The 24301-nt window shown below is 34.7% G+C and overlaps 1 protein-coding gene and 1 long non-coding RNA gene across 7 annotated transcripts in view; one reads left to right on the top strand and one right to left on the bottom strand.

Annotated features, from left to right (window-relative positions):
* The window catches only part of LOC125656853 (filamin-A-like), a 74838-nt gene extending 68296 nt beyond the window's left edge, over positions 1 to 6542 (bottom strand). For 3 of the 6 annotated variants that reach the window (XM_056144461.1, XM_056144462.1, XM_056144464.1), the window contains exon 1: positions 6317 to 6542. The gene's annotated coding sequence lies outside the window, so the exon portion shown is untranslated. Of the gene's footprint in view, positions 1 to 4767; positions 4992 to 6316 lie in introns of those variants that run through there. The other 3 variants (XM_056144465.1, XM_056144463.1, XM_048887454.2) reach the window with 3 other exon arrangements.
* Positions 6543 to 8483: 1941 nt separating this feature from the next.
* On the top strand, positions 8484 to 11241 carry LOC125656932 (uncharacterized). Its single transcript, XR_007363132.2, has 3 exons — positions 8484 to 8641; positions 10509 to 10622; positions 10948 to 11241. It is a non-coding gene; the product is annotated as an uncharacterized LOC125656932 (long non-coding RNA).
* The last annotated feature ends 13060 nt before the right edge of the window (positions 11242 to 24301 follow it).

Here is a 24301-nt window from a genome sequence, read left to right as displayed (position 1 = left end):
TTTCTTCACGAAATCGCTCTATGTTGTTGAAAATACCCTTTAAAAAACAGATGATGATTCATTTCTGACGTCATTTTACTACAAATGCTGCGAACTGGTGGTGAAAATATAGTCCCAAGTTTGTCTCATTCGAATTAAAATGGTTTGGAAAATTTTAAAATCTCAAAAAAAGGAGAAAAGATCACGTTAATTGTAACGTTCTAGGGGTGGGGAGGGGTGGGGGCGTCTAATTGGTCAAAATCATATACATGTATACAGTCCTTTTATGGTGATTTCTAGATTCTTCCAAACAATAATATATTATAATCAATCAATTTGGTCCCGAGTAGTATTAGAATTGTTTTCAATTTCAAAGTAACCGCAACTCTGAAGAATTCAAGCCTAGATTAGAATATCGTTTGTTCCCCCTTGCAATCTATCATTTTGCCTTGTGGGTACATTGGTAGCAGGATATTTATTTATTTTGGGGGCCAATAAACAAGCACAAGAGGTCCCTGGGTCTCACTGTTCTTCTGAGTAGCATACAACGAACACGTGACTTGTGCATCTTGTCAGACTTTCAGAACTGGAGATTAATAGTTGTTGGGTGGGTTTTTTTCCTGATCGAAGTGATATTCTTTAATCTTTGTTCTAATGTTGATTCTTTCCAACAGTATAGCATAGATAGATAATCTAAACTTTTTCATTGATATTGATCTTGGTCAAATGACTTCGGTACAAGGTTGCAGCACACTGTATGGTTACAAGCAACCTTTGTGCTAATTAAAAACGTCTACTGTATCTAGATACCCATTATAAGTTACGACTTGAAATATTTTATTCTTGACCTTGACTAAATGACCAAGGTGCGACTTGACCTAGACCAAATGACCAAGGTGCGACTTGACCTAGACGAAATGACCAAGGATGCGCCTTGACCTTGACTAAATGACCAAGGTGCGACTTGACCTAGACCAAATTACCAAGGTGCGACTTGACCTAGACGACATGACCAAGGTGCGACTTGACCTTGACGAAATGACCAAGGTGCGACTTGACTTTGACTAAATGACCATGGTGCGATTTGATCTTGACGAAATGACCAAGGTGCGACTTGACCTTGACTAAATGACCATGGTGCGACTTGACCTTGACGAAATGATTAAGGTGCGACTTGATTTTGACTAAATGACCATGGTGCGATTTGACCTTGACGAAATGACCAAGGTACGACTTGACCTTGACTAAATGACCATGGTGTGACTTGACCTTGACGAAATGATTAAGGTACGACTTTATATTGACTATATGACCATGATGCATGGTCATAACACACTGTCTGGACAGCAATCTTTGTATCAGAGATGCTTCTACTGCCTCCCAATTACAAAATCATGGCCAAGAACAAAAATATGTTTGCTTTCGATTAGCAGTGACGTTGATTTTAGACAAATAACCTTGAGTCCAAATCTTGCCACATTATCTGGGTATACTAAGACAATCTTTGCTCCAAGTATTAACTTTAAATACTCATGCGCTACATGTACATGTATATATGTATAACTCTTACAAAAGTTTAAACAGTTTGTTTTACCTTGAAATTAACCAAATGACCATATTGTGGCGGATCTTGGATTTTCCGAAGGGAGGGGTGTACAAACCACGGGACGAGTGCTAGATGATCTGGGGGGGGGGGGGGGGGGGGGGTCCAGTCATGACCCCTCCCCAGATCAGACAGCTTTATAACATATTGTCTGCTATATGCAATCTTTGTGCCAATTATGAGCTTCTGGTTTCTCTTCATAACAATACATTTCTACACTTTTTACTAGTCATCTTGGGCTTAACCTGATGGCCTCGATCCAGATTCATTCTATACTGACAGATCAGAAGTAACCTAGCTTTGTGCCAAGCAGGAACTTCTAACTTCGATCTTCATAGTTACGTCAAAATCAAGCGTTTCACTGGTGACCTTGATCTCGTCAATTTGACCTTGGGTCGGAGTCCTGACACATTGTATGTTCATAAGTAAAATATTTGTGTTAGGTATCTACACAGTTTTGACTTAGTTTTGTTTTACTATATGACCTTGGTGAGGGTCACGACGCACTATCGGGTCTCAAGGCACGATTGTGCTAAGAATGAACGTATGAAGTCTTTAAAAGTTTGAGATTTTACTCAAAGTCTGATTGCTCAAATAAAAGAAAACTCAAACTAAATTTGAGATTTTTTTTCGAGAAATCCAAGAAAGCCAAATTTACTGCATTTCGTGGTTCCTGTTTGCCGCCCAGTTTCTGTTTCCACGCAAGAGCTATCTATATATGCACCGTGTTTGAAGATTTAATGCTGTTTTAGTTTATGTCGCCTACCTTGCGGTCTGAACCCCTGATCCAGCGACCATGAATTGCACGTCAATTAGGCAATTAGGTACCAAAGATCATTCTGACTCAAATGTTCTTAAAAACGTAAAACTTTGACAGCTCATTTTTACCAAGCTTTTAATTAGAATTTACGTTTAAATTTTAATCAATGATAGGACTAAAAAAATCCAAGAAAAATTTCGTACTAGGTGGAAATTTAAAAACAAGCATCTATAGTAGATGCTTATATTCATGTTTGGTTGTATAGCCTTGGTCACACACGTTGTTTGACACCCCCCACCCCCACCCCCCACCCCCGCCTTAAACCTTTGGGATGAGAGCCTATTCAGATGATCTAGACTAAACTGGTCAGGAGACTTTGCACAAGTATGAACAATGAAAGACGGGTTTATTTTCTCTATCATCACGTAACGACTGCGTAAATCATGGGAGGCAGATATTCATGTACTGCACTGGTGTAGATTTCAGGAGGATGCTATCACACGTATTCCTACACTCTACAATGAGAGAGAGAGAGAGAGAGAGAGAGAGAGAGAGAGAGAGAGAGAGTTCTAACGAAAACTAAGTGGCCGTGATCTGAACTTCTACGTCAATGACAAATATTAGTGAACATTTCAGCAGACATGTTGTCCTTGACTGATTTTCACACAAGGATACCCCTACATACCACAGAAATAGTCCAGACACGGATAAGGATGTACACATACATAGCGATCAAAGAAGAGGAATATTAATGGGGGAAACGAATCAAATCATATGACACCGTGCAATTAGTTGTTCCAAGGGCTTTCAAACCTTCCAGTTTATTTTCCTTCACCAGCAATTAACTTCCAGTCAACATAATTAACTTCCAGTTAACATAATTAACTTTCAGTCAACATAATCAACTTTCAGTCAACATAATCAACTTGCAGTCAACATAATCAACTTCCAGTCAAATAATCAACTTCCAGTCAACATAATTAACTTCCAGACAACATAATTAACTTCCAATCCACACAGACACACCCCTAATGATATTAACTAAGGACACAATCCTAATCATATCAAGATCGCGGAACATTTTAAAAACTGGCCAGCTTGAAAAATGTAGCATTCCTGGTTGTTTTAAAAATTTGCAAGATTTGCCCAAAGAATGCATTTTAATTTATGAATACCTGCAAGCAGTAAACCCTGTGCGAGATCTGAAATAATTGATTTTGCAATGTGGATTCAAATTCACTTCAATAACTACAATTTCGATACATTATTTTCACGGTCGTCCACGCTAAATCGTACCTGTCCCTTTTCATACTTTGACTGTAACAAATAACAATCATGAACGCTGTGCTCTAGGAAATTAAAGCCTTTAAAGGTCATATTACCTACACACCCTGTACGTGAAGGCTAAAATAAATATTTTGCGATTACATTTGAAAAAATAAGATATCACGTAATGGATTAGAAGTGGATGGCATCACGTAATACCTGCATATTTTTGTTTATTACTGACAGACGGACGGACAGATATGTCCTGTGATTGCGCTCTGCTATGCGTACTATTCCTACGATATCGGAATTTTTATCAATAAATATTTAAAGAATTAAACCTCTCGTCCAATATCGAAAAGTCCTTTTTTTTCCTTCACAAATACGACTTGAAATTCTTATGAAACTTCGATGCGGAAACAAGAATTTGATTATGATTTGGGAAAAAATATTTCAAAAGTGACAATTTAATGTGGACAAAGATACATAACTCGAGGCTGTTTCATTTCTATATATACCACACCCCATGAGATTCTGTTTGAAATGATACATTTATACTTCCAGTGCTGAGATAAAAATTAATGCCCCTTAATCCCCCTTATTATTTTTTTACCGCAGACGATTGAGCTAGCCATAAAATTCACGTATCCCAACACAAATTGATAAGAGTACGTATGCACTTTTTACTGGGTTGGGAAAAAAATCATCGTTAGCGAATGAAACTAAACAGATGTGTCTACTTCCATAAGTGTTTATAAATTAAAGCGTTACATATTTATAGGTTATAGACTTTGTATGGGAAAATATGACGACCGAGTTTTTTGGCGCGTAGACGGACCGAGCTTGCGAGGTCCGTTCGCGACAAAAAACGAGGTCGTCATATTTCCCATACAAAGTGTATAACCTTTTTATTATATACTTTCAATTTCATTTAGAAACTAACAATAATTTTATTTTTAACAATAACTTTATCGGTTTATCTGAGTAAAAGATGAAAAACACGAAAAATTTGAAAATTAACGGCGTAGAAATTTGATTGTGACGTAATGTTTGCGGGCCGGAATGTTTCCGGGCATATATCGTGTGATATATGCCCGCAAACTTTTAAAGAAAAAAGAAGAGATGAAATTGAAAGTATATAATAAGTCAATATACTTACTCAGTTGTATCAAAATTATTCGCCGAAAGTGAGTAGCGATCCCAAAAGCACGACCGAGCGAAATACATTGCACCCTTATACTTCCAAGTTTGTTTTATTTATTATTATTTTTACTTCTCTTCCATCTGCATATCTAAGTATATTCAATTACATTAATTACGGTCCCAAGGCCTCGATAATTGGTTGTACTGGCTATTGTTTGTCAGCCTTGGTGCATGAACAGTGTATGCGCATTAAGAACGATAACTCTATATTTCGGAACCCCTTGTCCTTGACTAAAGATGGTGAATTCGGTTAAACACAATTTGTGTCCCTGACACGAGAGACAGACGTCATAATTTGGTGTCTGTTTTTAGTAACTGGACAGACTGTGAATACCTTGACCCTTTAACGATTTTGCTTTAAAATTTTAACACAGAAAATTAATCCCCAATATGTTTTTGTTATGGAAAGGACTAAGATTTTATGCATAGGTACTTAAAACCATCATAAAATAAACATATGTTCTAGTTTATAACAATCCAAAGAAAGCAATTTAACCTTGAATGGTTGAAATATCTTGTATATTTCAGAGATACATGCAAGCCCTATCAGGGAAGTGCATTTACTGTGTTTATAAGTTCCTGGTCCATTAAAGTAGTAATGCTTAATCTCATATCAAACAATTTTGTTTTTTTAATATTCACTTTATATAGTTTGATATTCAGCACCTTTTTTATGACCGGTCTCTCTGAATTTATAGCAGAATTTTCAGCGTCACAGAAGAAATTATATTCTAAATTTTTATATACTCAGAGGTCATCAATAATTTTTTCTTCCCTCTTGCTTCATCGAAAACTTGAAACACAAAAACTTCGTTGTTGAATATAGATAATCTACTCATGATCATATAACGAGAACAGAGACCATTTTGACGGAGTTAATGGCACAGCTAAAATTTATCGTGATAAACACAACCTTTAGCTACATGTGTATCGTATGGCGCGGCATGTCGGATGAAATGCGTTCGGTATAGAAGGGGCGGGTCCCCGTTCATTCATAAGACCGCGGTGACTCAATAACGACGGACGTACAGGCATTGTGTATTAACTGACATGTCATTGTTTAATTACAGGATATTCACGAATACACCTTGATAACCTCGAAATTCCGGAGGGTCGGATGAACGTCAAACATGGCATCTTCACGTTAGTTTAAATTTTGTAAATCTTGCAAAAATAATATAATTATTCACTTCATATGCATTTGTGGTAGTCTTCATACTTCTGCGGCGCCCCCCCCCCCCCCTATTTTTAACATTCAAACTTATTTTTCCACGAGAGAGAGAAAGGTAGATAGAGAGATAGAGAGAAAAGATGCTATATGAAATGCATCCATGAGATAAACAAACAGTGTAATAAACTTTTTAACGTATATCAAATATGAAATAACCAGCAAAATGCAAATTTAAATGGAAATACCACAAAATAATTATTTAACTTATAACGAGCATTCCATGCAAGCTCTTTGCTAATGATGCATTGCCAAAGCACAGCAAATTAATACATACCTTTAATCTGACGGAAACCTTATCATCATAAGACGTGGCCAGGCCTAGCTCTGTACAAACTAATGTGCAGTTTGTCAATGTAAAGTCAAATTAAAATCACCGGTAACGGAGATGGCTTTAATAAGTTTTTCATTACAGGTGCGCTATTAAACAACAATCCGTGCGCGCGCTTTTCTAACACAGCTCTCTATGTCGTAGGTGTTCCGTATCTGGAAGAAGAAAAAAAACTCTTCTTCAAGCTTGTCAATATTTTTCAAAGGAATTCTAAATAAGGATACTTTCAGCACAAAATAAATGTGCAATCTCCAACATAATCTAAAACAAACATTAAAAGGATATACCCCGAGTCTTATATATGCGGTCGTCATTTTCGCAAGGTGATCCAAACGTTTTCGGACCCTCAGGGGCGTTTGAATAAGTGTGTCACCTTTAAATTGTGCCTGCCCGGGGACTAAACAAAAGGACACGGGTCACATATTGATCTGGAGGCAGACAGGGAAATTTTAAGTGTGATTTTATATAGATGTTGGACATACTGATAAATAACGACGTGTTATTGGGTAAACATACCAAATTAGAAATAAATGGAGCGTGTAGTTTGTACTTGTCTCTCATTTGACAGGAAACAGGGATTCATTTCATAACTCAACAAGAAAGTTTTGAAACAGTGAGAAAAATGATCATTCAAAAGGAAATAAGCATTAAAATAACACACACGCAGAGAGAGAGAGAGAGAGAGAGAGAGAGAGAGAGAGAGAGAGAGAACACCTACACAAAAAATAACAAAAATAAAATTAAGCAGCAACAACAAAAGTCCAACAAAGGACGTAACTCTGTAACTCTATTATCATTACATGCAATTAATTTTGATATATTCATTGAGTACACGAATTGCATTTAAAATGACTAATTTTCTTCTATACTGTATTGCATTCACGTATTTGTCCCAATAAGCGCCCTAGAGAAAATCATTGAACATTTGTCTGTCTCTTTCACTTGCTAAAGTTTTCCTCTTATCTTGGATGCACTTTTCTTTTCATGGTCATATACAGCTACATGTGATGTACATGTATATACGCAATGCGTCATCTAGAGCACACAAAAAAAAGACCGATGTAAAAAACAAAACAAACTACAACTTACACAATACCCTAAGTGTGGTCACGATCAACTTGTGTATACTAGATAATAACATTGAGGAATGACCTTGAAGGATGACCTTGACAATTGCAGTAACATAACAATGATCCTTCGTTTAACCAACTATGAATTCTATTCATATTTTTAACTTCGTGATCCAGGCTAAAGTTGCAGACAGACAGCGAGTCAGACAAAACAGAAACAAACCCCCCTCTTCAATTTCAGAGGCATAAAATCAAAACATGGAACCTGCATACAATATAAGTTTTATAAAAACCTACATCTCCTCTTTATCACAGCCTTATGAAATGTGTCTGGTAAATGTTTTCACGAATTGACAAAGGCCCGTTAAGACAATCTCAAAGTGCAGGCAGGGGCGGCTCCAGGAATTGTGGTTAAAGGGGGCAGCTTTATGAGGGAAGGGGTCTGGGGGCCGCCTTGAGGCCTCCAGTGGGTACAGGGCGAAGCCCTGGTGGGGGCCCAAGGTTCGAAGCCCCCGGAAGCTCCTGGATTTTACAGATTTTATGCCTCCTATGTAGTAATTTTTACTATTTTCTGTCATTTTTGATAAGGTGAAATTAATAAAATGACGCAAATTTTTAAGGGTTTTGAAAAAATGCAAGTTCTTCCAATAAAAGTAATTCAATAAATCAAAATATTTTGTCATTTATTTTTCTGAAAGTTGAAGAATTATTGCTTCTTTTATCGTTTACATTTTTCTAAACAAGAGACCACGATTCACCTTAAATTTGAAAATTTTAGGGGGGAGGGTAACTGCGACCCCTTAATCCGCCACTGACAGGTGCGCAGGGAAATCTTGGGAAGGCATACTCATGGACAAATGTTCACTGATTTTCTGTAGGTATTCTTTTTAAAATAAATCTAAAGTTATAAGGACCACCCTCCCTGTTACACTCGGATTTACAGTGGGGTATGTATCATAGCTAAGGATAAAATCGGTAAAAATTATTCAGATATTTACTGTTTTATTCATAAATCGGTCACATATATTTTGATACAATGAGTCATTTGAAACAGAACTCAGCATTAATCACAAGGACTTCCCTTTTCATTGAATACAGCTTTGTATTTGGACTGTACACTTGTAGTATATGCTTGATATTCTAACTAGTGGATAAACGAATCTGTGCTTTCTCACCAGCATTACTGGTATCTACAAGCGAGGTAAGATTTTAAATCTAATCAAAATTTCTCAGTATTTTTAGACGGAGGTTTTCACTTTCATGTGCTCCTGGGTTTGTTTACACTTTTCAGCTGCCGCTATTGATAGCGTCTAACACATACAAATAAGCTCACCCCCTTCTAAAAATTGTAAATTGAAATAAAATGGAATTTGTTTATTACGTTTTCTTCTAATATCGCCATCCTAGACAAATCTGTTCCTGTAATGTACAACTGCATTGTAAAATTGAAGTTTTTCACCTCCTGTGACATCATGAGTTATTTAATTCAACTTTGTGATGATAGAAATACATATTTTGCTGAAATATTTCATTCACTGGCAGTGGTGGACTTAAGGGGGGCGCAGCCGGCGCCCCCCCCCCCCCTCCTAAATTTTCAAATTTAAGGTAAATCGTGGTATCTTGTTTAAAAAATGTACTAACCGATAAAAGAAGCAATGATTTCATCCACTCCCGGAGAAATAAATAACAAAATCTTTTGTTTTCTTGAAATACTGTATTGGGAGAACTTAATTTTTTCCAAAAACTCTTAAAATTTGCGTCCTTTTTATTAATTTCACCTTTAAAAAAATGATAGAAAATAGTACAAATGACTAACTAGAAGACATATTTCAGGCTCTATAAAACCTGTAAAATCCAGAAGCTTCCGGGGGCTTAGCCCCCTGGGCCCCCACCAGGGCTTCGCCCTGGACCCCCTGCCTCATATAGTGGCCCCCCCCCCCCCCCCGTAACCACAATTCCTGGATCTACCCCTGACTGGGTATGATAAAAGTAATGGTGAAAAAGTTCATATTTTCTAAAATGTTGTCAAGGGCAATAACTCCTATGCTGGTATTGTTTATTGTACAATGATTTCCTTAGTATTTTCTGTTGTATATATCTATTGTATAATGATATCCTTGATATCACCAATTAATTTATATATATTCATAAAGTATTTTTTTTAAACGGTTGGAATTAAAATTCTGCCATTTTAAACTTTAAGATGCAGTTGAGAATGAAACTGTGCGACTTTCTTTGTTTATTGATTAAGGTAACTCCATACTCGCAGTTTTATCTGATACAAGTTTGAAAAATGTATTTATTTCCATTCATTAGAGTTAAAACTAACCAATTATCAAATAAAATACATATGTCATCACACTTTTTAAGATACGAGACGTACATAAACAGAATCATATATCACTGTCAGAAAATTGCAATTTTCCTTAAACAGCGTTATCAAAATTTCATACAAACTGGTTATGACGATATAGTAGCATTCATAACAATTTCATGAAACTGTATCTTCACAAAAATATACAAAATGTCTGTAAAAACTAAAGGAAATCTATCGCATAATAGACTTGATAAAGAAATCAATAGAAACAGAGTTATTGCCCTTGGATTCAATATTTTGAAACGTATCATAGATTATTCATCTATAACTTACACTTTTAAAATAGTTTATTTTTAACAAGATTTTATACAATAACTATCGGAAAAGATTCCAACAAAATTAATTTATGTTCCTATCACGCATAAATCTAAATAAATCATTGATTTTGCAAAATCTGATGACATCACAGGAGGGTGGAATTACTTTAAATCAAACTATATTGAGAGCGCCTCATCGCAAGCCACGACTGAAACGTAGGATCTTTACAACATGCAAGCATCTCGATGTGTTTATGGAGTGCGCAATGACCGCCCTTGCCATTTTCAACCTCGTAAACTAAGCTGACAGATACATGTATAACATCTCGGTTTAATTTGATCGAGGTGTTCGAATTCTCATTTCGATTCCTATAATGGGGTTGGCTGTACGCGCTCTCTGATTGTCTTCTAATAGAGAATTGTTTATGTTTTAGTGAGCGTAACCGTTACCATGCCAATAGACGGGTCCTGTAGATGCGGACCTGCGTGCAAATGCGAACAGGAAATATGCAATTGCGGAAACTGTAAGGTCAAATATAAAGCAACAGGTCAGTTTAAATGTTATAATATATATATTTATTTATTTATTTACCGTCGAAAATTATTTTTAAAATACGTATTTTAGATAACTACATGTATCTCAATATATGCTGCAATATGATTAATTATCGTGATCGGATTTCCTGAGTTGGGAGAATCGCGTGTTATTTGTGGACCTCCCCCTCTCAATTGCTTACTCATTTTCTTGATTTTTTACACACTCAGTGTGTTGTTATACTGTCTTTAAAAATGATAATTTTTACATTGTACATGTACATACATGTATATACGGAGACAACTTAGATGAATAATGTAAATCCAGTATCTTTGCAGGAAAGAAATGTCAGTGCGATCCCGTGGCTTGTGCCTGCAGCAGAAACAGCCAGGCTGCAAACGTGAACGTGACTAAAAGAGGAAAATGAAAGTTCGAAAGAGGGCGTTACTTTCTGTTTCTCTCTAATTCAAGCTTAGTCTTTGTCTCAGAAATAATTGAACAATGGCAATCATTGCCAACAACATACTTGTTTACTAACAATTGATGAGAGTTAATTATCTGTTTGTCTCTCTTTATTCTTATATTTGTTCTGATGTGTTATATTTATATCCAGTATAAATATTGATATTTTATTTAGTGGCGGTTTTTTTAAAGTACTATCTTTCAATTCCTGAAATCGTAAAGAATATATTATTTATAAAAGAAGTTAATTAATCTTATCATTAATGCAGATTTACTATACAATGTAAAAATTGTAATCTATATTTTAAGACATTTACATTTCCAATTGTTTTCTCTGTGATGACTGTGGGTTAATTTTTCAAACTTGCTTGCAAACAAATGACGTCAGTGGGCTGAAGTATCGAAATTAACATAGAATCACAGGGGCTAAGCCCGTTTTGACCCGAAACTCACAGGTGCTTGGGTCATAATATATGAATACACATCTAACCTTATGCATATGTAAATTATCAATGATTATTTATATATGTATAAGGTTAGATGTGTATTCATATATTATGACCCAAGCACCTGTGCCGAAACTCATTGTAACCATAAATATAGAATTTTCAATTCTATTTCAAATATGAATATATGGAATCGCTGTCTAATGTGTTGAGTTTACGCGAGGTGATATTAATATACCTACAATGGAAAAGGTGTTAATTTGCTAAAGCGAAATCATAATTGTCATGATAAAGGTTCCATTTACTTTTCTAGTGCCATATACTCACGGAATTCAAAATCTCCACTAGGGAATCTGAACAACAATAAACAACGACAACACCTCTACCCACAACCACAAACATGCCAATTCTACAGTACACCCCCCTCCCTTACACAAATTAAGTGACTTCTATAACTTATAGTAAAGGGTTTCGGTACATGCATGTATATATTGAAAGAATCGCGTATCCGCCTGCATAGTGGACATAGGAAATAGCTGCATTTTAGTTATCTATACTTTTTACCTTTCGATGGTGGGCATACATGTGGGTGCGAAGGGACTCCAAAGAGCGATGGTGTGACACGCCAAAGTGTGATATTGTGAGATGAATGCGCCAAACTACGATGGTTCATACTCATGTGCCATTGAAGTGTGATGGTGTGACCACAGGCATCTGAATTTTAATCAAGAAATTGATAGATATAAATAGAAAGAAAAAAAACCTCTATCTATATAATGCAAATACATCAGGTGTGCAACAACATTTTTACCCACTCCTCGATTCGGGTCCGATTTTATTATTAAGGTGGAATTTTTTCCTGTACCAATTCACCATACATTTATAGAAACATCTCTTATAGCCCCTGATCACAAGTATTTGTCGTTAATTTTTCACAATTTTTTATTCACTGTTTAAAGAAAACTGAATTTCATCAACTCCTCATTTTGTCTTTTGAGATATTCCTGTTTACGATGTTTGAATAGAAATACAACAAAACAGTATTTTTAGTCATAATGTTTTTTTGTATTGTTTCAGGGAAAAGGTTTTTTTTTTTTAAACATCAAAATTCAATTTCTTGAAAACTGGTGGTTAAATCTGTACCAACTTCTGTAAATAGAAAATACACATGTATATTAATGATATGAAAAGATGAAATTGAAAAAAGTTTCTATACAACCATATGAAAAAAAAAAAACTTTATAAAAATGTTGGTTTTGAAATTCCAGGTGGAAGAACTATCTTTCCTAAAATAGCAAGATCTAAACAACATAGTACTTTTTGTAAGAAAATTCGTCCAACAGCCATTAAATTTTTCTCAGATATCATTAGCCCAGGCGGTATCTCTACGAGTTAACAAATTTAGTGCGGAGAGACGTAGAGCATCCGACGATCCTACGAACCGCAGCAATGCTGTTTTTTTTTTTTTTTTTTTAGTTTAAATCTATTTAGGAATAGGCACATATAATACAATATGAATACAAGATAATATCACAGAGGAACACATAGTTAAAACAAAAGTTGTTGTTAAATACATAAGATAAAAGGCTAAACTTTAACAGCTATTTGACTTTAAGAGCACAGTCAATAAATTATGTAGGCCTATGTATAGGGCCTATGCCTATGCCAAGGATTAACCCATAAAAGCCATATATGGCTTATTTCCAATGGGGTCCTTCGATTTCCAATGGGTACCTGTTGTGCCAGCTGTAATTCAAATACGTACCATGATTCATTATTGTGTGCATACACATATCTTAGGTCGTAGGCCTATCTTGCCACCTGCTTGCCACCTTTGTTTACTAAAAATGCGTCACTTCCTCTGATGACTTCGTCAGACAAAATGTGGTTACGTACACGTATATTTTCGTCAGTGTGCGGATCAAACAAATGTGGTAGGTGTGTACTATAAGATCCATTGCATTTTTGTATATTCCCGCATAGACCACACTTTTTCCCAATGATGTTGACTACTTCAAATATTTTCAGGGGTGGATCCAGGAATTGCGGTTACGGGGGGCGCCACTTTATGAGGCAGGGGGTCGGGGAGCCGCCTTGACGCCCCCAGTGGGGTCCAGGGGGCGAAGCCCCAGGAAGCTCCTGGATTTTATAGGGCTTGAAATATGTCTCCTATTTAGTCATTTGTACTATTTTCTATCATTTTTGATATGGAGAATTTAATAAAATGACGCAAACTTTAAGGGTTTTTGGATAAAATTAAAAAGTTCTCCCAATAAAGTAATTCAAGAAATCAAAAGATTTTGGCATTTATATCTCCAGGAGTGGAAGAAATTATTGCTTCTTTTATCATTTAGTATATTTTTCCGAACAAGACACCACGATTTACCTTAAATTTGAAAATTTTAGGGGGGGGGCGCCGGCTGCGCCTCCCCCCCCCCCCCCCCCTTAAATCCGCCACTGTTATTTCGACACACCCATCCACACGTCATATGTAGATGGTCTGGAGGCTTTAAAAAAAAATTGAGCACGTTTTCATGCTCGAAGCTCTAGATCGTACTCAAGAGTTTTCGTACATGCTGGGAGCTTACTCGGAGTTGTACTCAAAACAAACGTGGAATTTCAAGAGTTAGAGTTCGCTAAACGTTTCATAACTTCGGGTTCCATGTCTGGTGTATTCATATGCACATGTAATATAGAGAGAGTGGTTTTTTCTTCTTCTTTTTTTTTTTTTTTTTATCTATAGGCCTATCTCTAGATTGATTCAAATTCAGATACCTGTGGCGTGACACGCGACACGCGAAATCCGTTGTGTGCAAAATTAAATGGATACAAAGTTTAGACCTGTGTATAGACTGTACCAACGTTCTTTCGCCAAAATATTTTAAAATGCAAATACAAAATTTTCAAACACGAAATCGTGAAGAAAGACGTCATGATTAAACAATGCGACATTTAATTTTATTATACTTTCATTTAAAATACTCGAACCTGATTGGTCGAGAAGCATTTGAAAAAACATATTGTTACCCTCTGAGAACAAAAAAACACGCGCCCCAGGGTGATAGTATCTAGCAACGGGTAACAGTACTTGACAATAGGTGATATTATCAAAAATTATCACATGCGTCAAATTTATGCGCGTACGGTTCGCCGTAGATTGCTAGACGACGTCGTTTGAGCGTTTGTAATAAACGCGAGTACCCGCATCGAAATACGAAATATCACATGACAGTGATTGATCAAATGTCAACAGACGTAAGTTTTTCTGCTTTCCAGTTTACATAACATTCAGTATAATAAAACAAATATTGCATGTAGTTGAGGGTAACATTGAAATTTTCACCCCTCGAGAAACCATTGTCAACCTCGGCTACGCCTCGGTTGACAATGGTTTTCTCGGGGTGAAAATTTTCAATGTTACCCTCAACTACATGCAATATTTATATATTATTATACTTTCATGTAAAATACTCGAATCTGATTGGTCGAGAAGCATTTGAAAAAACATATTGTTACCCTCTGAGAACAGAAAGCACGCGCTCCAGGGTGATAGTATCTAGCAACGGGTAACAGTACTTGACAACGGGTGATATTATAAAAAATTATCACATGCGTCAAATTCATGCGCGTACGGTTCGCCGTAGATTGTTAGACGACGTCGTTTGAACACGAATACACGCATAAATATACGAATTATCGCATGACCGTGATTAATCAAATGTCAACAGACGTACGTTTTTCTGCTTCGTTGTGTATATAACATTCAGTATAATAAAACAAATATTGCATGTAGTTGAGGGTAACATTGAAAATTTTCACTCCTCGAGAAACCATTGTCAACCGAGGCGTAGCCTCGGTTGACAATGGTTTTCTCGGGGAGAAAATTTTCAATGTTACCCTCAACTAAATGCAATATTTATATTTTGGACACGAGAAAGTCCGAACTTTTCGCTACCCTTTTGAGATACATCATACAGAAAACAAGTAAAATGTATCTGGTGGGATTTCTTTGTACAATCTCCCTTATCAAGGCTGAACTTATTACATCTTGTACAATAAGAAATATATACACCTCTGATGTGTCCAGGGGTCCGTCTTTGCTCAACTATCTATTTTGTATTGCTTGTAGGAGTTATGAGATTGATCACTGTTCGTTATTTTCACCTTTCATAAGCACCTAAAGACAAAAATCATGTAACAGTATGAGAATGGGATATTTTTCGTCCTATAAAAATCCTATCATTATCCTAGGGGAGAAAAAAGCCTAATAGGCGGCATTATTTTCAATAGGAAAAACATCCCTACATAAAATGTATTATAAAATGTATTAGGATTATATAAATATTCCAGATAAAAATTGAAAGGATAGAATATCCCAACTTTAAAATATTCATGGGATATTAAATCCCATCAACTGTTTTGATAGTTCATGTCGCCTCATGTTTTATAAATAGCATTGATTTACCTATCAACTTGCATATATGAAAACTGTTCAAAAGGATCACTCCCAAGAGGCTTGTTATCCGATATATCTATTATACATATACATGTATTATATTATCGAGATATATACAGTATTTGGCCATAAGTAAGTTCCCAAAGAAAATTTTCTCTAAACATATCATACAAAATCATACATCAAGGAGAACCAAGGGAGATAAATAAGAGTTTTACATGAAATATATATACAAGTGTGTGTGTGGGGTGGGAGGGGGGGGGGGGGGGCAATGGACTCGCGTATTGCCAAGTACTGACACCATGAAGCCACATCTCGATAAAGTAATTATGTCAGATGGCCGCTGTGATACATTTTTTGACGTATTCATGGTGAGATAAAACTAAGTCAGCTGGTGGCACCATGCTAAAACCCACTCGTATGGTCACATTGTAATGTAGTTATTTGACGGATATTAAAGAAAATGTCCAATACACGACCAACAATAATACGTAAACTGACTATCTCTATAGGTTAGTGTTGACACAAACTGCATAATATCAAATACCCATCATCCATTTTATGTAAGAAAGTACACCGAACCAATTCATCAGCCAGTAATTCAATAGCACAAACCCATTCCAGATGAAAAAGGTTACTTGAAGGTACCTTTTCAGAATAAATAGGTAGTGTATAAGTATATGTATTTATAAGCAGTTTGGTATTTACTGGCCAATGACATAAACAATCCATGATCAATTTTATACAGTAGAAACGAAAGTACACACACCATTTTCAAATCGACAGAAATACATGTAATTTACTAGTGATAGGATAAATCATCCTACCAAAAACATAGGATAATCTATCCCTTCAATCGTATGATACATGGGATTACTCCCATGCTTGACTGATTAGGATTATTTATCCTATACAACAACACACTGGAGAAATCTATCTAGCAGGAGAATGTATCCCAAGGCATTTTTCCTCATAGGATAATGATAGAATCACTGGGCCAGAAAAGTTTACATTTAAATCATTTAATGACTTTTAAAGTGATGACTTAACTACGATGCTGATTGTTTGAAAAATTCGTTTGATTTCTGTCTCAAAATTTCGTTCGGAGTTCATCTGCACTAAGCACGCGGGACTACTTTTCTCTACGGGCATTGATGAAGTTTTCCGTCCAATGTTTCGTTTGATACATGCATCAAACAAAGAATTATAAGTTTGATTTTTTAAATGAAAGTTTCCTGACATAGCGCAGATTCAAGTTTGTCAAAATCATGATCCCTGGGGGTAGGTTGGGCCAAAATAGGGATCGAAGTTTCACATGCGAATATATAAGGAAAATCCTTAGATATGGGCCTAGGTGACTCATGTGAGCAATGTGGCCCATGGGCTTCTTGTTGATATATTTGTCGAATTTTCGTGGTGCATGATATTTGTTTATGTAATATATGTCTCTTAATAAAGAGGCGAAAAATTGAGGTCAAAATAACCAACAGTGTTGTGGCCTTTTCAGTGCTTTTATGAATTTCTTATATGGCCTTATATCTGTGTAGAGAGGGGGGGAGGGGGGGGGGCTTATATCTGTGTAGAGGGGGGGGGGGGTATGTTGGAGAAAAGAACACAGCACAACTCCCGCGCGCGGACAAGATATCAAAGACAGTTGATACTGAATAAATCAGATGTCAGATCCGCTCGCGTACGCGCCTTGTTTAGCGAACTGCGAAGAAGAATCAAAGAGTTTTTAAATTCACTGAGAACAGAAAGGTTCGTCATATAGTCTTTAGAAATCTATTGTACTGTTTATTCATAATAGTTAAGCGTTAAATGTTCTAAATATGATACTATCTTATACTTATTCAGAAATGAAAATTTGGCATATTATGTAGGACATATGTACATGTATATGCATTTAACATTAACTTTCGCTATCCCGAATCCACCATTGGTACCTTATATATTTTGCACACGGTACCATGTACATTTTAATAGACTGTATACAATCGAATTTTTGCGCTCGATACTGAATATTTTGCATATCGTGTGCATCGCCAATTATTTGTATAACGTGTGCACACGTACTATTGCAAAATATCTTATTCACCCTATATTCTTTGCGCGTGGAATTGTATATTTTTAATCCAAGTTATGATCTATGTATCATTTCTATGTCCATTTCCTCATGATATGATTAGCATAACATAAAATTGTCAGCAGGGCCGAGTTATACATATGTACTAGACGTAAACGTAGGCTTTACGACTGATAAATCATTAATTACGTGCGCGAAAGCTATAGATACGTTTTACGAAAGAGTGTACGTGTGTTCGTAAACATAGTACTAATCGTAGGTTTTGATTTATCTTACGACTGGATTTTTTTTCATATAGGCCTATTTTTGACCCCAAAAATAATAAAAAATAAAGAAATAATTTTTGACATACATAACTGTAAAGGTCATAAAAGTCGCGCTTTATCTATTGGCAGTTTTTCGAAACAACAAAGGTGCATAAAATTGTTCCTTGTTACAAAAAGACGTTAATGAAGCAAGACAAAATGATTATAAACATTTTATTACATATGCAAAATTCATACTTCAGGTGCCTGTGCAAAAACCATATTGCGCAGCAAATTGCATGTACAAAACAACAACAACAAAAAAGGGGGGGGGGGGGGGGGGGTCCGTTACCGTGCATTGTGTCTTGGTGATTTTAAGCGATGTAGGACAGAAAATCACATGACAAAAAGTCACGGACAAAAAGTCACGTTTAGAAATTTTGTGAAATTGGGACAAAATGTCACGGGACAAAAGGTCACAGTTCATAGGAAAATAAAAAAAATATATTCATTTTTATAAAAAAAAAAAAAAAAAAAAAAAGTTCTTTTTGTAAAGTTTAAGAAAATATATGTGTAAAATGATATATTTTCTAAGAGAATTTATTTGAATTTCAAACTTTGAATTTTAATACTGATAATACAATACTTATTATTGAATTTTTATTCGGTTGTTAAATATGAATTAGATTTAAAAAAAAGAAAAAAAAAAGAATTTATTGATATCGAATAAATATAAGCTTTGTGATTAGGTTTACAATACTACATGTACATCCTAATCAAAGGCATGTTTTTGTTATATGTTATCTTTGTGTTGCATACTGCTATAAAATTTTACACATCATAATGAATGTTTGGAGAACGTGTGCACACACATACAATAATTCAGTATCATGCGCAAAAGTCGTCATTTGTGCATAGTAACTTACACATTGTACTTTATTCAATCTGGTTTAATATGTTTGCAGCAAACACTTGCATATTTCATCTTACAAATTTCATTGTTATCTGAATGTGAGATATTTCTGTTTATGATCTACTGTCTAATGCTGTAAAATGCAAAATAACCTCTTACTGATTTTGAAAATGCGTGATTTTTAAAGTCTTTTAAAGAAAAAAATATGTCTTTAGCAATTTTTTTATTTTGTCATTAGTCGATCTCGACGATCATTAAATATCAAAATTTATATCAATTGCAGTTGCAAGTACTAAAATAATCAAATCCTTGCTTATCTGATGCACCCGTCTACAAGAAATTATTTTGCTTTAATTATTCATTCAATTTCAAAACCATTTGACAGCAAGAAAATGTACTTTTATTAAAATGCTACCTATCACCGTAAGTCCCAATACATCTGAATTTCGGTTATTTCATTTCAATTTAAAGATTTTTGTATAATATATATATCGTTTTGAAATAATTTGTTTCTTACTTATATTGATTGTAGACTTAAAAATATTTACAAATAACGTATTTATTTTTCTTAGATATCGCTTAATTCAAATAATTAGAACGTCTATCGGAATCTTCAAGTCAGGTTTTATCGGATATTCACACCAGCATCAAATCATAGGAAAATCTGTTTTCCACAATGTTTTATTTACAAATAAATTTTACTTGGTTTTAATGACCCCCTGTACTGTATATTCTTTTCGTCATTTACTAAATAAATGATATTTTATATTCTCAAACTTGTTCTGATTTGCGAGCTTTGAGCAAAAAACGAGTGCAGTCCACTTGGCTAGTGCTTATGAGCTAAGGATCAAAAAACATATTTTATGTCTCTTACTGTGTTCTCCTCACTAACAACAGCTCACTATAAACATTGTTTTGCTTTAACTGACAGAACATCATGACGTAACACTGTGAGAATGAAATATGCCATTCAATAAACGTAACAAAGATTCAGAAACAAAGGAAATAAAATTGTTTTCATTTTTAAAATCATAGCAGTTAATACATAATTGAAATCTTGTATCAGCCATTTGAATTGTGAAATCTTACTTCACATGAACTGCTTTACGAGCCATTAGTTAAATTAATCTTGGAGTTAAAAACCACCTTAAATCTTTTTAAGATTCACACTGAGTTCATATGCAATTTTGCACACGACACTGTATACTGCTATAGAGGTTTTGAATATGACAATGGATATTTGAAGAACGTGTGCATACATATATAATTATTTTGTGACGTGCGCAAAAGTCGTCGTCTGTGCATATACATTTAAATAGTAGTATTGAATCTGGTTTAAAAAATTTGCACCAAACAGGTGCTTCAGTCTGAAATTTATTGTCATATGAATGTAGGAGAAATTTCCGTTTTTATATGCTGTGTAATGCAGTAAAATACACAAATAATCTCTTCCTTCTTTAGAAGATGCATGATTATTTAAATACTTTTTAAACATCTTTCTTTAGAATATTCGTTATTCTGTTGTCCGTCGTTCCGGGTGATCATTAACTATCGTTACCAGTCGCTGTATTAGGTTTAGGGAGTTGCGTTACGCACGTTGACCTGCGGACTTTTCTTGAACCCTATACATTTTGCACACGGTATTGTTTACTTAATTGAATATTTGCACTAGGTACTGAATAGTTGTATATCGTGTGCAAAAGAGCTATATATATACTTTATTCATCTTGCCTTGAACACAAACACTCTTTGTGAAGCAGATTGTACAACCTTCCTAATCAAAGGTATGTTTTTGTTTTTATCTTCGTGTTGTATACTGCTATACAATATTACACATCATAATGAATATTTGGAGAACTTGTGCATACACATAAAATTATTCAGTATTGAAAGGAAAAGTCGTTATTTGTGAATTTAGATGTAGTATATTCAATCTGGTTTAACATTTTTGCAGCAAAGGTGTGCTTAACTGCATATTTTATTGTTATCTCAGTGTGAGAAAAATTTTCATTTATAATCTGCTTTTTACCGTAATGCAGTAAAATAAACAAATAATCTCTTTTTGATTTAGAAAAAGTATGATTTTTAAAAATAGTTTTACATTTAAAGAAACTATTTCTTTAACAAATGTGTTATTCTTATCCGCCGATCTCAAAGAAGATAAAATATCGTTACCAGTCGCTGTATTGTGTTTGATAAATTGTCTTGTGTTTGTTGACATATGCGTTCTTTTCCTGAATCCGCCCCTTTAAAGCTATACATTTTGCACACGGAACTGTATACTCAATCGATTATTTGCACACGGTACTGAATAGTTGTATATTGTGTGCAAACGAACTAAACATATTTTATTCATCTTGTTTTGAGCACAAACACCACTTTCCTCAAGGAATTATTTGCACTTCGTAATCAAAGGGAAATGTCCTTTCGGTATGTATTATCTTTGTGTTCAATTGGTGGAATAAGATGTAAAACTTATACGGTACCAATTTTGATGCACGAGATGCGCATTTCGACAAATAATGTCTCTTCAGTGATGCTCAATCGAAATTTTTGAAATCCGAAATAATAAACTTAGAAGAGCTATGTTAGGGAAAAACAGATACTAGACTAAATGTGAAATATATTGCTGCCATACCACAATTAACAAAATTCTAGTGACTGAATCTTAATATCATTTTTATTGAAATTTGATTTTAAAAAATTCTTTCAGAATTCCACTTTAAGAAAAATGTCTGACCCATGCAACTGCCAAAAAAGTAAGTAATTATTAATTTTAATGATTAATCCAGTTATCGCTATCCATTGTGAGACTGAATGTACAATGTGATACACTTTTCTTTGTAGCAGGAAATTGTCAGTGTTCAGGCATCTGTCCCTCCACTGGGTGTAATTGTGCTTCTGGGTGTAAATGTGTAGCCGGCTGTAAATGTCCCGGATGTAAGATTGTAAATACAGTGGTAAGTTTTTACACAACTATTTATTTTCAATTTCTTACCGAAAAGATGAAATTCCGATAATTTTCATAACTCTGTTTACAGTATATTTATAATCTTTTCAGCAGGTTTCTGTGCATACGGAATAGACTGTATCCGACCTGACACGTGTAAATGTGCTGCGGGGTGTAGCTGCAAATAGTGAATAAATGTTTGCATGAAAAGACATCATTCATTTGTAAATAGTGTACATAACAGTAAATGCATAATGTTGATCATTATCCAGATTTTCATATTTTTTTTTTTATACATTCTGTGTTTTGTTCATGAAATAAATAATTGAAATTACAAGTACAGAGTTTTTGTGTGTTGTTATTTAATGATACATGTGGTTGGCGCCAGTAGATAAAATATACTTGAAAAGACAAACAATTGGAATTCAACCAGATTCTTCCTTGCTGAGTTCAATAAGAGAGTAAAAAATATTGAAAATTGTTGGTTGGTTTCTTGTATGATAATTAATGTCGCAATCAAGAATATTTTTTCGCTCAGTCATGTGGAGACGTCAGCATTGCCGATAAAGGGCTGCAAAATTTAGGTTTATGCTCGGCGCTTACGACTTTGGAGCAGAGATGGATCTTTCAGGTGCTTAGGTGTATATTTTATTGTAATTGAATGCAAAAGAAATTTTCGTTCATAATCTGCTGTTTAATGTTGCACAGAGAACCTCTTTCTACTTTTAAAGATGTATGAAATAGAGGTCACAATACGTAAAAGGTGTTGTCATGTGGTCAAATATTGGGCTATCTCATTCATGTAATAATGTTTTGTGATGCATGCGTGCGTAAAAAAAAACACTTCAAAATATAAAAACAGTCCATTTCTTAAATGAAAGTTTCAATTATGTATTTATGATACCGTATTTTTCTTATATAAAATTAAAAATTCTGTTTCTTAGAACGTTACATGAATAGAAAATATTTTGATACTGTATTTGAATTGCTTGCCCCTATCTGGACGAGATCATGTATGGCAATATATGGATGATTCCTTTCCAGACATGTAGGTAAAAGAGGTTTGTTTCTCGTCATGGATGAGTCAAGGAGAAAAAACATCTGTTTCAACAATAGAAACTGGCTGTAGCACAGTTTCACAAAACGCTTTGAACATATTTCATATTGTGAGGTTGATCACTGTTCGATGATTTCACCTTTCATTAAGAAACCTTTTTATATTACAATAATCACTCTTGTATTTTCTTAATTAGGTTCATACTGTACAATAATAGGGAACAAGGAATAAAGGGTTTACCTACAGGCATTTACAAATAAAAATTAATTCTTTAAAAACTGTTTTATCTATCAACTGTTTCGTATTTAATGGATAAATTAAATGAATTAGGAAATATTTCTTTCATGATATCCCCCTCCCCTTATAATAAAAAAATTTTGAGGAAATTGTCGTTTATAAATTGGACAAGGGACGATTACTTCTCTGAAAACATAATTCGGTTTAATGTCATTTCTACGGTATAATATTAATAGCGTCTTCTCCAGAAAATCAATTAAGTGATCATCTCTCTTAGTTAACGCTGAGACATCCGTGTACATGTATATAACAAATATGTCTCTGGTTAATGCAAACGAGAAGATGATGTCCAACAGACTTTCTCACAGAGACACTTTAACAAACTACAGTTGACTTTTGCGAAGTACATGTTCTGATAAACATCACTGATTAAATACTTATCACTCTTAGGCAAGGTGTTGTGAAAGCTATCAATTGTTACAATGTATATATTATGCTTGATTGATTGAAGAAGATATTCTAAGTGTGAAATATATTACTGTGATGCAACAATTGACATACTTTTAGTGACGAAACCGTAACGTAATTTTTGTTGTTGAAATCTATTGTAAGAAAAATTCTTTCAAAATTACGCTTTACAGAAAAATGTCTGACTCTGCAACCCCAAGACAGGTTCTATGGCTACTCCGAGTTATCGCTCTTTGACTGTTAGATTATTTAGATATACACATGCAAAATGTAGGCCTTGATAACGGTAAATTATAACTATACAGTGTTCAGACCTCTGTCCTTCCACTTAGTTCAGAATATACATGTGAATCCGACTGTAAATGCCAGTGATCA

Source organism: Ostrea edulis, chromosome 7 (assembly GCF_947568905.1).
Source record: "Ostrea edulis chromosome 7, xbOstEdul1.1, whole genome shotgun sequence".
NCBI classification, from domain to species: domain Eukaryota; kingdom Metazoa; phylum Mollusca; class Bivalvia; order Ostreida; family Ostreidae; genus Ostrea; species Ostrea edulis.
This window is presented reverse-complemented; position numbering and strand designations above follow the sequence as displayed.